General features: G+C 40.6%; 1 long non-coding RNA gene across 2 annotated transcripts; it reads left to right on the forward strand.

The window, feature by feature from the left end:
• Positions 1-429: 429 nt before the first annotated feature.
• On the forward strand, positions 430-16,391 carry LOC144293787 (uncharacterized). 2 transcript variants are annotated; one of them, XR_013361083.1, is made up of 4 exons: positions 430-1,314; positions 5,114-5,637; positions 6,267-6,352; positions 15,964-16,391. It is a non-coding gene; the product is annotated as an uncharacterized LOC144293787 (long non-coding RNA). The 2 variants fall into 2 exon arrangements; XR_013361082.1 differs by having other exon boundaries at positions 433-1,314; positions 5,114-5,299.
• Positions 16,392-16,891: the final 500 nt, after the last annotated feature.

Raw genomic sequence — 16,891 nt, forward strand, 5'->3', positions numbered from 1 at the left:
TATTGTGTCTCCAGGAATATAGCCCTGAAGTTCTACTCAAGGCACAGTACTAATAACGGTTCCTACTTAGGAGGTGTCCGCCAGGTACCAGTCACTTTACATAACACTTCCATCCTCAAAACAATAATTATATTGAAATGGTACTTAATCACTTAACAAATAAGGAAATTAAGACACAAAGAGGTTAACCTGTCCAAAGATAGTATAGTATAGTACGTAATTGAGCTGGAATTCAAAAGAAATCAGTTGAATCCCCAAACCTGTGTTCCAGCCTTCTCTTTTTAAATTAAATTTTAATTATACATGGCTACCATTCCTACAAAATTTTTAAGCATGACAGGTAAGAGTACAATCTTTTTGATCACCTTCTAAGGGTAATTCCTGTAAGAGTGTAGTGTGTATCCTTCTAGTCTTTTTTGATACCCATACACTATCTGAACGTATAACTACTTACAGCTGTTTTTTGTTTTTATTTCATATAAGTGGCATCATGCTTTATGCATTATTCCTGAGTTTGACTTTTTCCCTGAACAAATATCTCTGAGGCTTAACCTGCTCCACTACTCTCTGCTATTCCCCTTCCTAGGTTACCTGCTTCTCTAAAAACTTGGCAGATTAAGAGCTAGTGTTCTGAACCTCAGTACCAGACACCTTTAAGGGAATTTTGTTTCTTGTTTTCAACATTTCATTACAAAAATTTTATTTAAAAATAGTGAAGTTTAAAATATTATACATCCACCTAGGTTCTACCATTAACACTTTTACTTGCTTTATTACATATCCATCCATCTATCCATCCACAGGAATTTTAATGGTAGAAGAGCTCCCTGCAGCACCTTGCTAAGTCACCTGCTCTGCTTAGGTTGTCGAATGACCAATACTATCCCTAACTGGATGAGTAGGGAGCAGTGGTAAAGCTACCTGTGGAATCCAGTTTGTCAGATGTCCACAGAGGTCTCCATCCTGGAAAGGATGTGTTTTAATGGAAGAGTGACCAATCATGCAGAACACCCAAGACTACTTGACTGAAGAAATCACTCAGAATGGTCTAGAATTGTACCTAGGGTTGAAAAGACTATAAGAAGATGGAATACATATTGGACTACCAAAGCAAACTGTCCTGAGTCCTTGCTTTTTTAGAGGGAGGCAGCAAAAGAGTGCCATCGAGAATCCTGATGGACTTCAAGGAAGCCATCGCGGTGGATGGCTTCCCAAGTGGATCAATGTCCTTCCCTATCCAACTCAAATCTGTGGAGCAATAGCCCTGAGCCAGCTGTTTGCAGCACCGAGAGGCAGTAACTACTGTACAAAACAGTAAGTCTATCTCTATAGGAATTGGTGGTCAAGATCCTTATTGTGATTAAACGTGTAGTTGAGCAGCCTGAAAAGATGAATGAGATCTCTAGGTACAAAGTTGCCAAGTTTTATGTCCCTCTGTGTCTGACATTTTTTTATGGAATGTGGCCAAAAATGAATGAATACAATGATACCTTAAAAAGAGCATTCTCCAGTACCTGGAGCTCTGCTGGTTAAGTATCCAACTCTTGATTTTTGGCTCAGGTCATGATCTCAGGGTTGTGAGATTGAGCCCTGCATCGGGCTCCACGCTGGGCATGGAACCTGCTTGGGATTCTCTCTCTTCCTCTCCCTTTGCCCCTCCCCTCTCAAAACTGGTTTTAATAACTTGCAGCAAAACTTAAGTATACAACATTCTGGTTGCAGTTCTGTCTGTTGGGATTCTTCAGTTACGTTCATTCCAGGAATATGTCCCCACTCCAGTGATTCAGGTTATCAGGCCTGTAACATGTAGGCAGAAGTATTCCGCAAAGAAAGCAAGAGGTGATGGAGTACTGGGGAGGACAGCTTTTTAGTAGAGGGCAAGAAATTACTAGAGGACATGCCAGCAGGAACCAGGGGTAGATTTAGAGGGGCTGGCAGTGCAGAAGGGCAGTGCTTGAAGGACATACTTCAAAATATGTTCCACATGTATTAGTTGAGGGCCTACTATGTGCCAGGCACTGCCAGGAAATTCAGGTTTTCAGGGAAGAACTCTAAAGAAGGGGGAAGAGCAATGAGGGCTCAGCCAGCATGCAGACTGTGTTCCCTTCATATAGAAATGACTGTGTGTTTATAAAACAACTCTCCTACCTCATTCAGGACCCTAAAGAGCAATTTCCTTTCTCTCTTCTTTAATCAGAACATTAAAAGGTAAGCTGACATGATTTCCAGGCAACGAAGGACTTTTGGCAGGAAATTTTGCTCTTTCTCCTTCACTGCAAAACAATATCTTCCCTCTTCTGGGCAATGAGTGCACACTGGTCCTTGGTTAAGAACGGAGATGTTAGTCACAGTCATTGTCTTTGTCTGTTCCTCTCTGGAAAGGAAAAACCATTACAGAGCGAAATCAGAATGTCCTTGTGAGGGGACTTGGCAGAGAAGAGGACACAAAGCTTGAATTAGCAGCATCAGACCAGTGCAGGTGCCCATGGCAAGGAGCACAGGAGCTTAAATGCCAGGATCTGTACACGTTGCAGTATCAGCTGTGAGATAAACTATTGATTCAGGTTTTGTGACTTTTGCTTTTTTTTTTTTTAAGGCAGAAGTCCATCATTACTAAATAATAAATCTTTTCTGAATTCAACACACACAAATCACTTTCCCCACTTCAATAGCCTAATCAAATACCAGGAGAGTCTTCACTGGTATCTCTGGGATTTCAGATGATGCTTTCCCAATTACATTTCTTTAGGGCCACTAAGTGAAAAGGAAGATTTCTCTTTTTTTTTTTTTTGCTTTAATGTTATCATGTGGCATTTCTACACTTACTACTAGCAAAAAATATAGATCACAATCACATGAGTCATTTTTGATTCCTCTCCTGCCACAGTTGGTTCTCAAGTCCTGGTGCATTGTCATCTGAATCTGCCCTCTTCTCACCATCCTCATTACTGCCTTAATACAAGTCCACTTCCTCTCACATTCAGCCTATTGGAATGGTCTCCCATTTTTCCTACTTCCAGTCTTGGATCACTCCAAGCCCTAAAAAAAAAAAAAAAGTACTGTTCATGGACCAAGTATTTTTTATCATTCTGTCATTTACCTTACCATGTGTTGTGAAATAGACATTTTATTTCATTTTATCTTATTTTATTGTGATAACACAACATAAGATTACTCCTCTTTTTAAGTTTTTAAGTATACAACTCAGTATTGTTACCATGGGTGCAATATTGTACAGCAGAGTTTTAAAATTTAAGTGAAATGTTACATTTATCGATTAATAACTCCCTATTTCCTCCTCTTTCCAACTCCTAGCAACCATTTCAGATTAATGTCTTCTCTGAGATTTCCTCAGATTGAAGTTTTCCTCAAGCACCCAGCAATAAATACAAATATACAAGGGTCCGTTATCATGACATTTTTGGACACAAAGGCCAAAAGTTTTTGAAAGTTTGCAAGAAAAAAAGATTATACATAAAGGAGTAGGGACAATAATGACTTAAGGCTTCTCTAGGGCAATGCCAGAAGGTAGAGAATAATGGGGCACTGGCTTCAAAATACCGAAAGGAAATAATTTCTAACACAGAATTCTATTCCCAGCCAAGTAGCAATAAAATGTTAGGATAAAGACATTTTAAGATAAAAGTCGCAAACAGTTTACTTCCTAAGTATGTCTTCTCAAGAAACTATTGAAGGATATGCAGTAACAAAGTGAGAACGTAAGTCAAGATTGAAGATTTAAACCAAATGGAAAGAGTTTTCAGTTCACGTGAGAAGATAATTTCCACAGTGATAGGGAAATCCCGATTTGAAAGCTACCACCAGGCCTAGAGGCCAACCAGCATAACTAGAAAAAGTTAGGGAGTTCCAGAAAAGAATGTTTTTAAGAAAATGAATTTTGGGCAGCCCAGGTGGCTCAGTGGTCTAGCGCCACCTTAACCCCGGGCGTGATCCTGGAGACCCGGGATTGAGTCCCACGTCAGGCTCCCTGCATGGAGCCTGCTTCTCCCTCTGCCTGTCTCTGCCTCTCTCTTTCTCTGTCTGTGTCTCTCATGAATAAATAAATAAAATCTTTTTAAAAAAATGAATTTTGAGAAAATTTCTGACCCAGAAAAGAAAGTCTTTAAGAAAATGAATTTTGAGAAAATTTCTGATGTTTCTGAACATTTTCAGAGGAGATTTAGAAAACTATAAGAGGTATTTGGGTTGAATTAATAAGTTCAAGTGGAAAAGTCAGCTCATATATTAATTCCAGAGAAAATAGAACAGTTTTACAGAAAAAGAAAATAATATATGTCCAGCAAAAGAAATAGATGGCATAATTCAAGAGAGTTTAATAGACTAATAGTTTTTAGGTATAAGCAGACTTAAGAAAACTAAAAAGACTAATAACAATATAGGAAATATTACTACTCTAGGCCTGAAGAGGCAAGAAGAAGATGCAATTCCTTGGTCCCAAAGAGACTATCCTATGGAGGGTGTTTACCTGACAAGAACTGTGGCCTATTGTAGAACCAGCAACAAACCCAAGACTACCTAGTAAAAAAGGAGGGAGCTAGGAAACAAATACTAGGCCCTCATTTTGTCCTTCCTCCGATACCCTGCTAATGCCTTCTATTGGTCCAACTTAACTGAGTAACCATAGCGCAAGGGAGCCCTTTGATAGAGTCTGCGCATATCAGCCTCTGAGACACAGGGCTGAAGGAAGGATGGAGAGTGAATCTGGGCAGGTAAACAGAAGATATACAGCATAGTATCGACACATTGGGTCAACTGTGGATTTTTTTAATGTTTATAATAATGGAAACATGAAATAGTAATCCTAACAAAATCATGTTACAACTGTATGAGGAAGATGGAAAGGATGCACATGTGTGGTGGTGGTGGTGGTGGTGGTGGATGGAAATGTGTGTGTCTCTTCCATGATGAAAGTCAATAGATCATGCCCAAAGCTGGGGGGGGCGGGGGACGGTATGTTACTCACGGAAAGAAAATACAAAGAGATGATTTAATGTGACTGCCTAAAATAAAATGCAATAAAACAACAAAGCAATTGAAGAAGATCTCTCACTTTCTTGTCAGTCCTAACACCCTATGGTCTCATGGTCCGTAGGTGGAAAATGGTACATTTGACTAGTGAAGCCTCTACCTCAAGAACAACGCAGAGATTCAAAATCTGTAAATGAAGCTCAAAGTATCACTCCACGATGACTTATGAAGTACAAAGGGGCGAAGGTACCGTCACAGTGTGGAGTTCGGTGGTCACTATCTTCGGCAATGGTCAAGCTTGGCAATACAGGTATCCTCGCTTTTTGAAAGTTCACATTTTGCCACTTTGCTTTCACAAAAGACCTAGTTAGTACCTGCTTTTGCTCACTAAAAGAAATCCAAAGAGGTTGTTCCCTTTTATGAAGAAAGGCTAAAAGCTAAAACTCGCATTCAGTGCTTGTGTTGCAGGCAGCCCGGCCTCGGTGGGGCAGCCCCCCCGGGGAGCAGCAAGAGGGCCCACCCCCCTCCTTCCCTGGGACCTACACTCAGCATCTCAGCATCAAGCCGCCACAGCTTTGACCTGTGTCTGTGAGCGTTTGTGCTTTGCTCCATTTATTTTGTGCATCCATCAGCAAGGTGTGTCCTAAGGTATCAGAAAAGCCTAAGAGAGGTTATTTGGTGGTGGTGGTGGGGGTGCTGGGAATGCACAAACTTTCTGCCATGTAGTTAATGGTAACTGCCTCTTCACTTTACATCATTTTGGCTTACGAAGGGTTTCATACAAAAGGAATTCTTTCGCACTGTGGGAGAAGCCCTAGTTGCCAAGAGCAGGAGGGGATTGATAATTCTGTTTCTTGCTGTGATGCAAGGGGAAGGACATAACGTCTCCCATTTGGTATTCTTGCCAAAAATGCCTCTCCTGACTTCAATACACAGAAACAGTCAAACAAATCTGGGTTAATGGAACGGATCCGGTCCAGACAACTGGCCTCATCTCTTCCAAGGGAGGTTGGGGGCAGGGGATACTGAGGGAGATTTAAGAAACCTAATACTCAAAGCTAATGTGTGAACCTTGACTAGATCTAGGTTAGGAAAAAAAGATTGATGAGACATGTTGTGGAACAAGGGGCCTCTGTGAGTATGGGTGACATTGAATTAGTGTCCGTGTTTTCTCGGGTATAGCAACAATGTAGTTATTTAGGAGATGTTTTTAATCTGGGAAGATGTACATGGAAGTATTTAGGAATGAAGTGTCCTATCTCTGCCCCCACTTTCAGATGGTCTGGCATGGAGGAAGTCTAGGAAAAGACGGAGGCAGTGTGGTAAGAAGTCGACAGTAGCCCTTCAGGAGAGGATGATTCAGGTATAAATATCTAAGTATTGCTTTCAGCTTTTGTGCAGGTTCAAAAAAATTTTTTTTTGAGAAAGTGCTTGTGGGGCAGCCTGGGTGGCTCAGTGGTTTAGCGCCGCCTTCAGCCCAGGGTGTGATCCTGGAGACCTGGGATCGAGTCCCACACTGGGGCTCCTACATGGGGCCTGCTTCTCCCTCTGCCTCTTTCTCTTTTTGTGTCTGTCAAGAATAAATAAATAAGGGATCCCTGGGTGGCACAGCGGTTTGGCGCCTGCCTTTGGCCTAGGGCGCAATCCTGGAGACCCGGGATCGAATCCCACATCGGGCTCCCGGTGCATGGAGCCTGCTTCTCCCTCTGCCTGTGTCTCTGCCTCTCTCTCTCTCTGTGACTATCATAAATAAATAAAAGTTAAAAAAAATTACCTGAATCTTAAAAAAAATAAAGAGTAAATAAATAAAATCTCTAAAAAAAAAAAGTGCTTCTGAGGAGGGACAAACATGGGGATGGATGAGCTGCTGCTGTTTCATAATAAGCCACGCTGAGTATTTGACTCTATAAACTACATACATGTTTAACTTTGATCAGAATAAAAACCAATAAAATGTCAAGGCTAATTCAAGAAATGTCACAATATTGAGAAATGTTGTATGATAATCAAATCAGAACTCAAATAGGGATTCGAACTTTAAAAATTTGGCACCAGAAGCTGAGGGCTGGAATTTACCTTGAAGAACCTCTCAGCCTGCTTCCTCCATTGTAAGGATTCATTACATGAGGCTCAGGGGAGTTAAGTGACTTGCCCAAGGTCAAGCGCCTATGTAGCAACAGAGACAGGTCGAGAGGTCAGATCTCACTTCCATTCCAAAAATCTTTCCTTATTTATATGCCACAACTTACCTGCTATTGTACAACACTCTTGCACAGTGAGTAAGCAGCTGTTCAGCACTCTGTGCTCTTTTCTCAAGAAAGATACGGACAGCAGTGGGTGAAAGGGTAGGAGGAAGGAAAAACACAAACCAAGAAAACCACAGTTGGATATTAGCGGGGAAGGGCAATTGAGACTGACATTGCGGAGTGGTTACTCTCAGGCAATAAAGAATTTATTCTCCCAAATTACAGGGTTTCATCTGCTCACACTGTAATTGGCTATTAGAGCTTGGTAATTGATACTAAGAAGCTTGTAAGCCTTTGGCGCCCAACGTTTGGCCCAGCTGTCAAAAATGAGCACAGTCAAGATGGACAAAGAAGCTTTGTTGCTGGTGCTGGTGCACATGGAGATTTTTAGACAAAGAAAAAGTTTCCTAAATTTGAGGCAGTTGGCCTGTTTTAAATAATATCTGTCCAGTTTCCTTGCAAAGTTTTAAGACCCCAAACAATACAAAGGATAGATTTGATGATGTATACTTTATTGTTTGTTATTTATTTTCCCATATATATATGTATATTAAAGATTTTATTCATTTATTCATGAGAGACACACAGAAAGAGAGAGAGAGAGGCAGAGACACAGGCAGAGGGAGAAGCAGGCTCCATGCCGGGAGCCTGATATGGGACTCGATCCTGGGTCTCCAGGATCACGCCCTGGGCCAAAGGCAGGCGCTAAACCGCTGCGCCACCCAGGGTTCCCCCTCCCCTATATTTTAATGTAGAAATTTCCCATACATAAAAGGGGGAAAAATTACTTCCGTTAATATCCACAAACACACCACCTAAATTCTACCCTTGATATTTTCCTATTCCTACTCTATGAAATATCTAGCCATCTAGCCATCTCTCCACTCAAAAATCCTTCTTACTTTTATTTGCTTTTTGAAGTAAGTCGCAGACATCGGTATACTTGCCCTGAAACATTTCAGCATTCAGCATGCATGTCATTTATCATATATATTATACAATAATATATGGCATATTATCATTTATATATTATATACTATTAACTATATTATATATTTTTAGATGGGGAAGGGGCAGAAGGAGAGGAACATAATTATTATATATACTATACTATTAATTATATTATATATATGGAGAGTGGGGGGAAGGAGCAGAGGTAGAAGGAAAGAGAGAATTTTTAGCTTTTAAGCAGACTCCACATTGAGCGTGGAGCTAATATGGAGCTTGATCCCATGACCCTAAGATCAAAACCTGAGCCAAAATCAAGAATCAGACGCCAGGGACACTGGGGATCCCTGGGTGGCTCAGCGGTGGAGCGTCTGCCTTTGGCTCAGGGCATGATCCTGGGGTCTGGGATCAAGTCCCACGTCGGGAGCCTGCTTCTCCCTCTGCCTGTGTCTCTGCCTCTCTCTCTCTCTGTGTCTCTCATGAATAAATAAATAAAATCTTTGAAAAAAAAATCAGATACTTAACCGACTGAGCTGCCCAGGTGCTCCATTAATTCAATATTTTAGTGGTTCTTTTTGTTTCTTTAGAGGTAAAATTTACATAAAATGAAATGTACAAATCTAGTGTTCAATTCCTTAAGTTCCAGCAAATATCTGCACGTGTACAAACTAAATCATTACAAGACAAAGAACACAAACATCGCAAACAGAAAATTCTCTCATACCCTCTCCCAATAAATCTCTACCTACAACCACTAAGAGGCAACCATTGTTTTGAAATGTGTTCACAAAAAAATTAATTTTACCATTTCTAGAGCTTTAAGTCCATGGGAAAATACAGTGATGCCTACTTTATGCAAGGTTTCTTTTACTCAATATAATGTTTCAGAATTCATTCATGTTGTGTGCATCAATGGTATGTTTCTCTTTATTTCTGAATAGTGGTCCATTGTGTAAAGGACATAGTATGTGATTTATCCTCCAACTGATGAACAGCTGGGCTATTTCCAGTTTGGGGCTCTTATGAATAATCCTGCTCTGGATGTCCTTATACAAGTCTTTCTGTAGACATTTGTTTTCATTTATCTTGGCTAAATACCTAAGAATGGAATTTGTGGGTCATAGGATATGCATATGTTTAGTTTCATAAGCAACCGTTGGACTTTTTTCAAAGTGGTTGTACCATCCTACACTCTCCACCACCAACATATGAGCTTTTGAGTCTGTCCACAGGCCCATCATTTATCCTAGTAGTCTTTATTGTAGCCATTCTGTTAGTATGTCAAGTATTATTTATTTTTGACAAATGCATTTAATACAACCGAAGGCAGTCTATTTTTACATAAAAAAAAATAGGTTACCCACACTTAGAGAAGTTGACAAAACTCACAGGAAATCAGGATACTTTAAAACAGGTACATACAGCCTCCTCTTTCTTTTTTAGACCCTTTCTTTCTTTCTTTCTTTCTTTCTTTCTTTCTTTCTTTCTTTCTTTCTTTTATTTATTTATTTATTTATTTATTTATTTATTTCCTGTGGTTTTGTTATTGCTGGTGGTGGCTGTGGTGGTGTTTTACTGTGGTAAAGTTCACATAACAAAATTTACCTTCTTAGCAGTTTTAAAGCGTACAATACAGTGGTACTAAGTATATTCATGATGTTGTGTGCTCATCACCACTAGCTAGTTGCAGAACTTCCTCACTACCCCAAATGGAAACCCCCAACTTGTCACTTCTCATTCTCCTTCCTCCTAGCCCTTGGCAACCACAAGTCTGATTTTTGTTTCTGTGGATTTTCTTATTCTGGGTATTTCATGTAAGTAGAATAATGCAATATGTGGTCGATTACACCTATATGATATTAGGTATAATTATAGATTCCTTGGATGACAGGACATAAGAACACTCTGGATAGATGAAAGACAGAATGTTTGTTACTTACAGCTCCAAAGGAGCAAAGGCTGCCTCACTGGGCCACACAGGGGACAAGGGAACAAGTTGGAACTCTAGGAGGCAGTTTATGTGTGACAAGCAGGGTGGGGTTAGTAAGGTTTTGTGGGCTTCCTGAGAATTGAGTATTTTTTTTTAATTTTTTTTTTAATTTATTTATGAGAGAGAGAGAGAGAGAGGCAGAGACACAGGCAGAGGGAGAAGCAAGCTCCATGCACCGGGAGCCTGATGTGGGTGGGATTCGATCCCGGGTCTCCAGGATCGCGCCCTGGGCCAAAGGCAGGCGCCAAACCGCTGCGCCACCCAGGGATCCCAGAATTGAGTATTTTTTGGTATCAATTTTTATTTACCTTGTAGTTAGCTAACATACAGTGTAATATTTTCAGAAGTAGAATTTAGTGGTTCACCACTTAATACAACACCCAGTGCTCATCAAAACAAGTGCCCTACTTAATACCCATCACCCATCTAGCCCATTCCTCACTCACCTCCCTCCATCAGCCTTCAGTTTGTTCTCTATAGCCAAGAGTCTCTTATGGTTTGCCTCCCAGTCTCTTTTTTTCCCCATTCCCTATGTTCATCTGTTTTGTTTCTTAAATTCCACATATGAGTGAGGTCACATGGTATTTATCTTTCTCTGACTTGTTTTGCTTAGCATAATACACTCTAGCTCCATCCACATTGTTGCAAATGGCAAAGTTTCATTCTTTTTGATGGCTGAGTAATAGTCCATTGACTATACATACTATATCTTCTTTATCCATTTATCAGTCGATGCAGCAACCTCTTTGACATCAGCTGTAGTAACTTCTTACTAGACACATCTCTGGAGGCAAAAGGAACAAAAGCAAAAATGAATTATTAGGACTTTATCAAGATAAAAAGCTTCTGCACAGTGAAGAAAACAATCAATAAAACTAGAAGGCAACCAATGGAATGGGAGAAAACATTTGCAAATGACATATCAGATAAAGGGCTAGTATCCAAAATCTATTAAGAACTTATCAAACTCAGCACCAAAAAACCCCCAAATAATCCATAAAGAAATGGGCAGAAGACATGAATAAAAACTTTTCCAAAGACATCCAGATGGCTAACAGATACATGAAAAGATGCTCAACGTCCCTCATCACCAGGGAAATGTAAATCAAAACCACGGTAGATATCATGTCACACCTGTCAAAATGGCTAAAATGTACAACACAGGAAACAATACATGTTGGTGAGGATGTAGAGAAAGAACTCTCTTACACAGTGGGTGGGAATGCAAATTGGTACAGTTATTCTGAAGAACTATAGGGAGGTTCCTCAAAAAGTTAAAAATAGAGCTATCCTGTGACTCAGCAATTGCACTACTAGGGATTTACCCAAAGGATACAAACGTACTGATTCGAAGGCGCACAAGGCGCACATGCACCCTAATATTCACAGCAGCATTACTAACAACAGCCAAAATATGGAAAGAAAATGGAATATTTTGAATAATTCTGTGGCTCCAAGCAACAAGAGGCCACCCCTGGATGTTAGGTATCTGGGCACGTTTAGCCATTGGAAATGCATGTGTGTGGGGATCCCTGGGTGGCGCAGCGGTTTAGCGCCTGCCTTTGGCCCAGGGCGCGATCCTGGAGACCCGGGATCGAATCCCACGTCGGGCTCCCGGTGCATGGAGCCTGCTTCTCCCTCTGCCTGTGTCTCTGCCTCTCTCTCTCTCTCTGTGACTATCATAAATAAATAAAAATTTAAAAACATTAAAAAGAAAAAAAAGAAAAGGAAATGCATGTGTCAAAACCTGGGAGTGTTAGGGTGGAATCTTCTTAGCAAACTACCCACAAAGGGGCAAGGGAAGTGAAAATTATAACCATGACTTCAAAACTGGCTCAAGACAGTACTTGGGAAATGTTACATTACAGCAGTTCTGTGGATCAGACTCCTCTCACGTGGCAAAGTGGTCAAGTTTCATCCATGTTGTAACATGTATCAATACTTCTTCATTCTTTGTTATAGCTGAATATTACTCCATTGTATGGATATGCCACATTTTGTTATTCATTCAACCATTTATTGGACATTTGCATTGTTTCCACCTTTTGGCTGTTACTAGGAGTGCTGCCATGGACATTCATGTACAAGGTTTTTTTTTTGCAAACTTGTTTTCACTTCTTTAGATTATGTAGTTAGGAGGGCAACTGCTGGCGATATTTAACTTATGGAGGAATTGCCAAGCTGTTTTGTAAAGTGGCTGCCCCATCTTGCATTTCTCCCACCAATGGATGAAGTTTCCAACTTCTCTATATCTTCACCAACACTTGGAATTTTCCATTTTTAAAAAATTATGACCACCCGTGTTGTTTTGATTTGCATTTCCCTCATGATTTAATGATGCTGAGCTTTATGATTCTTCATCTGCTTTATGTATCTCCTTTTTGAAAGATGTCTACTCAAGCCCTTTGCCTATTCTTAAAATGGATTGTGTGGTTTTTTGCATGAAGTCTATTTTAATTCCAGAAGGCAACCTTCTTTTTCCAATTAATTTCCTCTTATTTTCAGTATTTGTGATTTTAATTTATTGTTTTAAAGATTTGTTTATTTACTTTAGAGAAGGAGAGAGAGAGAGATAGGGAAAGAGCACAAGTGGAGGGAAGGGCAGAGAGAGAGGGAGGGAGAGAGAATCTCTAGCAGACTCCCCACTGAGCGCACAGACAGATATGGGGCTTGACCCCATGACCGTGAGATCATGACCTGACCAAAGCCAAGAACTGGTTGCTTAACCTACAGAGATACCCGAGTGCCCTTTGTGGTTTTATTTTAAAAGGAGATTAAGGTTTGTTTATTCCCATGGGTGACATCTTTGAATATTTATTTATTTTTAGAGAGAGAGTATTGCAGGAGGAGGGAGGGACAGAGGGAGAGAGAGAGAAAGAATCCCAAGTAGATTCCCCACTGAGCACAGAGCCCTATAAGGGGCCTGATCCCTCCCCACCCTCACCACCAAGATCATGACCTGAGCTGAAATCAAGAGTCAGACACTTAAACCACTGAGCCACCCAGGCGCCCCTCACGGTGATGTTTTTAAAAACATGGTGAAACAAAATGCATGCATTGTTTACATAAAAGGATCAACTTTTCAGATGACTCTATTCTAGGTTTCAGAGAAGAACTGGATATCCTGATGAGGAGGCATTAAATGAAGCTGAAATTCAAGTCTTCAAATCAAAATCACAAAAGGTGGCAAAACCCTGTTCTTAAAAACAAAACAAAGCAAAAACAAAACCCTGTTCTTGTAACCAGAGATGTTAAACACGATGGAAAAATGAGAAGTATCATTAAGCCTCCAAAACAATATTTTAATTGTGGGCAAAAGTTTGTCAAACTATTATAAGAAAACTAAAGTTTAATACTACTAAAAATTTAAAAAGAGGCCTTGGCCGATATAGTTCTAGGCAGTTTTTTTGCCCTACATTAGGCAAACTGTATCATAACTAGGAAAGTCAGAGCCAACATGAGCAGCTGAGGGATTTTACCTTTCATATATACACCAAATTGTAAACACTCATGAGTCCGGGAACAAACAAAAACTAACTCTTAGTAAGTACCAGCTGAATTCAACCCAATTGGGAACCACAGTTTCTCTAAATGGAAAAAGAGGCCAAAGCAGCCAACTCAACTTTTTCAAGTGGTCAATAAGTAGATAGAAAACACAGAACAAGGATAACATTTATTTAATCTAAGAAAGTGAGTGTGACTAGGCTTTATACTGAAAGCTCTTTTTTAAAAAAGAGGTTCTTTGGTTTTAAGGAAAATTTATCTGCAGAACTGCTTTAGAGATAAGAAGCAGGGCCAGAATAAATGTATAAATGTGCTCCTCTCATCCTGAAGATTTTGATCTCAGGAATCAGAATGAACCCTTGTTGCATTTAGCATTTTGGTATTCAGTCTGGGAGAGGAAGCTCACAGTGACATATTTAGGTTGTTTGAGGAGCCAAAGTGGTGGTGTTATAAAAATGTCAGGCCCAACAGCCCCTCACAGTAGGAAGTCAACTCTGTGAGCTTGCTGTCTAGGTCTGAAAATGGGAATGGTTTCCAGAAGTGTTTGGCTAAATTCAGAGATTGTTGCTCCTTCTTCAGTCTATTCTACAAGCACTTAATTCACCCTGCTATATAGTTGGTGCTCATAATGCAGAGATGAAATAACCCGAGTTCCTGCACTCAGGAGGGTCTCTACCCAGGGAAAGGAGTGGGTGCATAAGATTAACTGAATATGTGCCTCGATAGAAGCTTCTATAAGGCCTTGTGACATACAGCAAAGAGAGTGTTCAAATCTATCAGGAGGGGCGTCACGATGAAAGGACTACTGCGTTGAGCATTTCCCCCCAACTCCTCATTTTTAAAACTTTCTAACCCACAGGAAAGTTGCAAGGCTTGTATAATAAACATCCACACACTCATCATCCAGGATTACCAGCTGTTGACATTTTTGCCACATTTATTATTTCTCCCTTTCTGATGCTTTACCTCAAAATTCTTAAACATGTTTCTCCTGGGATCAAGGACATTCTCCCACAAAAACACAAATTACCACAATAAGGAATTTTAACCTGAATACGATTGTACAACTAATACATAGGTCATACATACTCAAATTTCCCGAACTTTTTTCCCTCCCCAATCTGAGATCCAATTAGGATTATGCATTGAGGGATCCCTGGGTGGCGTAGCGGTTTAGCGCCTGCCTTTGGCCCAGGGCGCGATCCTGGAGACCCGGGATTGAATCCCATATCGGGCTCCTGGTGCATGGAGCCTGCTTTTCCCTCTGCCTATGTCTCTGCCTCTCTCTCTCTCTCTCTGTGTGACTATCATAAATAAATAAAAATTTTTAAAAAAAACTTCCCTTTAAAAAAAAAAGGATTATGCATTGAATTTAATTTCAAAAATTTTGATTTTCTCTTTAATCTACCTTCATCTAAATGAAATCCTCAGCTTTTTTTCTTTTCCTATCTCTCACAATATTAATATTTTCGAGGTCCAGGACAGTTGTTAAGCGGAGTATCTTTCCGTCTGGATTTGTCCTATGGTTTTTTATTCGTGGTATGTTTTCTGCTATATCAGAGTCAGGTTAGACCCTTGAGGCAGGAGTCCAACACTGGAAATATTAAGTAGACATTGGCAAATAGTGGCAAGTTTGCTTGCTAGTTATACTGGGGACAGCTTCAGCCAGGGAATAGACACTTAATAACTGATATTGGTAAGTAAGAAGCACTGAGTGGATGCAGAAGCTCTGTCTACTTCCACTCCCAGTCACATCAATAGAAATTCTGGCTAATACTTACCAACAGCAACCAAAAATTATTTTGTATACGGTCACGCTTGACACCAAGAGAAGCAATTCTCAGCTTACTTAAGGTTAGAGTGGTGAATTGCTGCTATGAGTAGAAAAAGTCACCTATAGGCTACTGGGACCTTTGTGTTGGGAGATAATTGTTCATGTCATTTCTACATGTCTTGTGACGACTTTTATCCTACCTTGCACATTTTAGGAATGCCTGCACAGCAGATCGCCCTGGGAACTAGAGATCCTATCTCCCTTTGCATCAGAGGGCAGATTCATTTCCTAATGATGATTTAAAGATAATGTTGTCCTCAGGGACAAAGGTTGGGCATGTCTGCCAGCAGCCCCTTCAAAGCACTGGGGGTGTTCCCAAGCTCGGAGCCTCTCAGTTGTGACACAGACTCACTGAGTGCACAGCATTGGGCCTCACGGGGAGGAAGAACCAGTGTGTCCATGAAGCTCATGCTGCTTGTTGTGCCTGAATCTACGTGGTTCTTTCTTCACAGGGGCTGACTATATGGAAGTGTGGCAAGCTGACCTTGGCCTGTTGTAGTCACTGCTGCTTAGGGACACCTTGACAGTGTGCCACCCACCAGCAAGCGCATACTTGGTGGGAACTCCAACTGGAGCAATTAGCACAGCAGCTTATCTGCAGCTGATGAAATATTTTAGGCCCTGGCAGGGGCAAACTTGCAACTGCTTTGTAGGAGTGCTTCCCTAACCCACAACAGAAAGACTTTCCACTGAAGAGAACCTCACCAAATATCAATGCACAATTAAAGAGCTAACAAATCACAGAAGACAATGTACCAGTGGAAGTGCGAGAGAACCTACATGGCAAGTGGGAGCATTTGAGCTCCAGGATGTAGAGGTAATAGAGCACTCGGAAAGACACTTGAAAAAAAAAAAAAAGGAAAGACACTTGAGACAAGTATGTTGAAAACACAGCCACTCCTTGGAGATATTACAAGTTTGGTTCCAGATCACCGCAATAAAATGAACATCACGGTAAAGCAAGCCAAATAAGTGTTCTGTTTTTCCGGTGCACATACAAATTACGCTTACACTATCCTGTGGTCGGTTAGGTGTGCAATAATATTACGTCTAAGACAATGTACAGACCTTGATTTAAAAAATACTTTATTGCTGAAAAATGCTAATCATTATCTGAGCTTTCAGTGAGTCATCATCTTTTTGCTGATGGAAGATCTTGTCTCCATGTTGATGGCTGCTCACTGGCCAGGGTGGGGGGTGCTGAAGGTTGGGGGGCTGTGGCAATTCTTAAATTTGCAATTTCTCTGTGATGCCATTTGAGGACATTCTACTACCCACAGTAGAACTTCTTTCAAAATTGAGAGTTCATCCTCTCAAACCCTGTTGCTGCTTTACCAACTAAGTTTGGACCTAGAAGCAGTGATACTCCAGTAGCAATTA

Source organism: Canis aureus, chromosome 22 (genome assembly GCF_053574225.1).
Source record: "Canis aureus isolate CA01 chromosome 22, VMU_Caureus_v.1.0, whole genome shotgun sequence".
Lineage (NCBI taxonomy): Eukaryota > Metazoa > Chordata > Mammalia > Carnivora > Canidae > Canis > Canis aureus.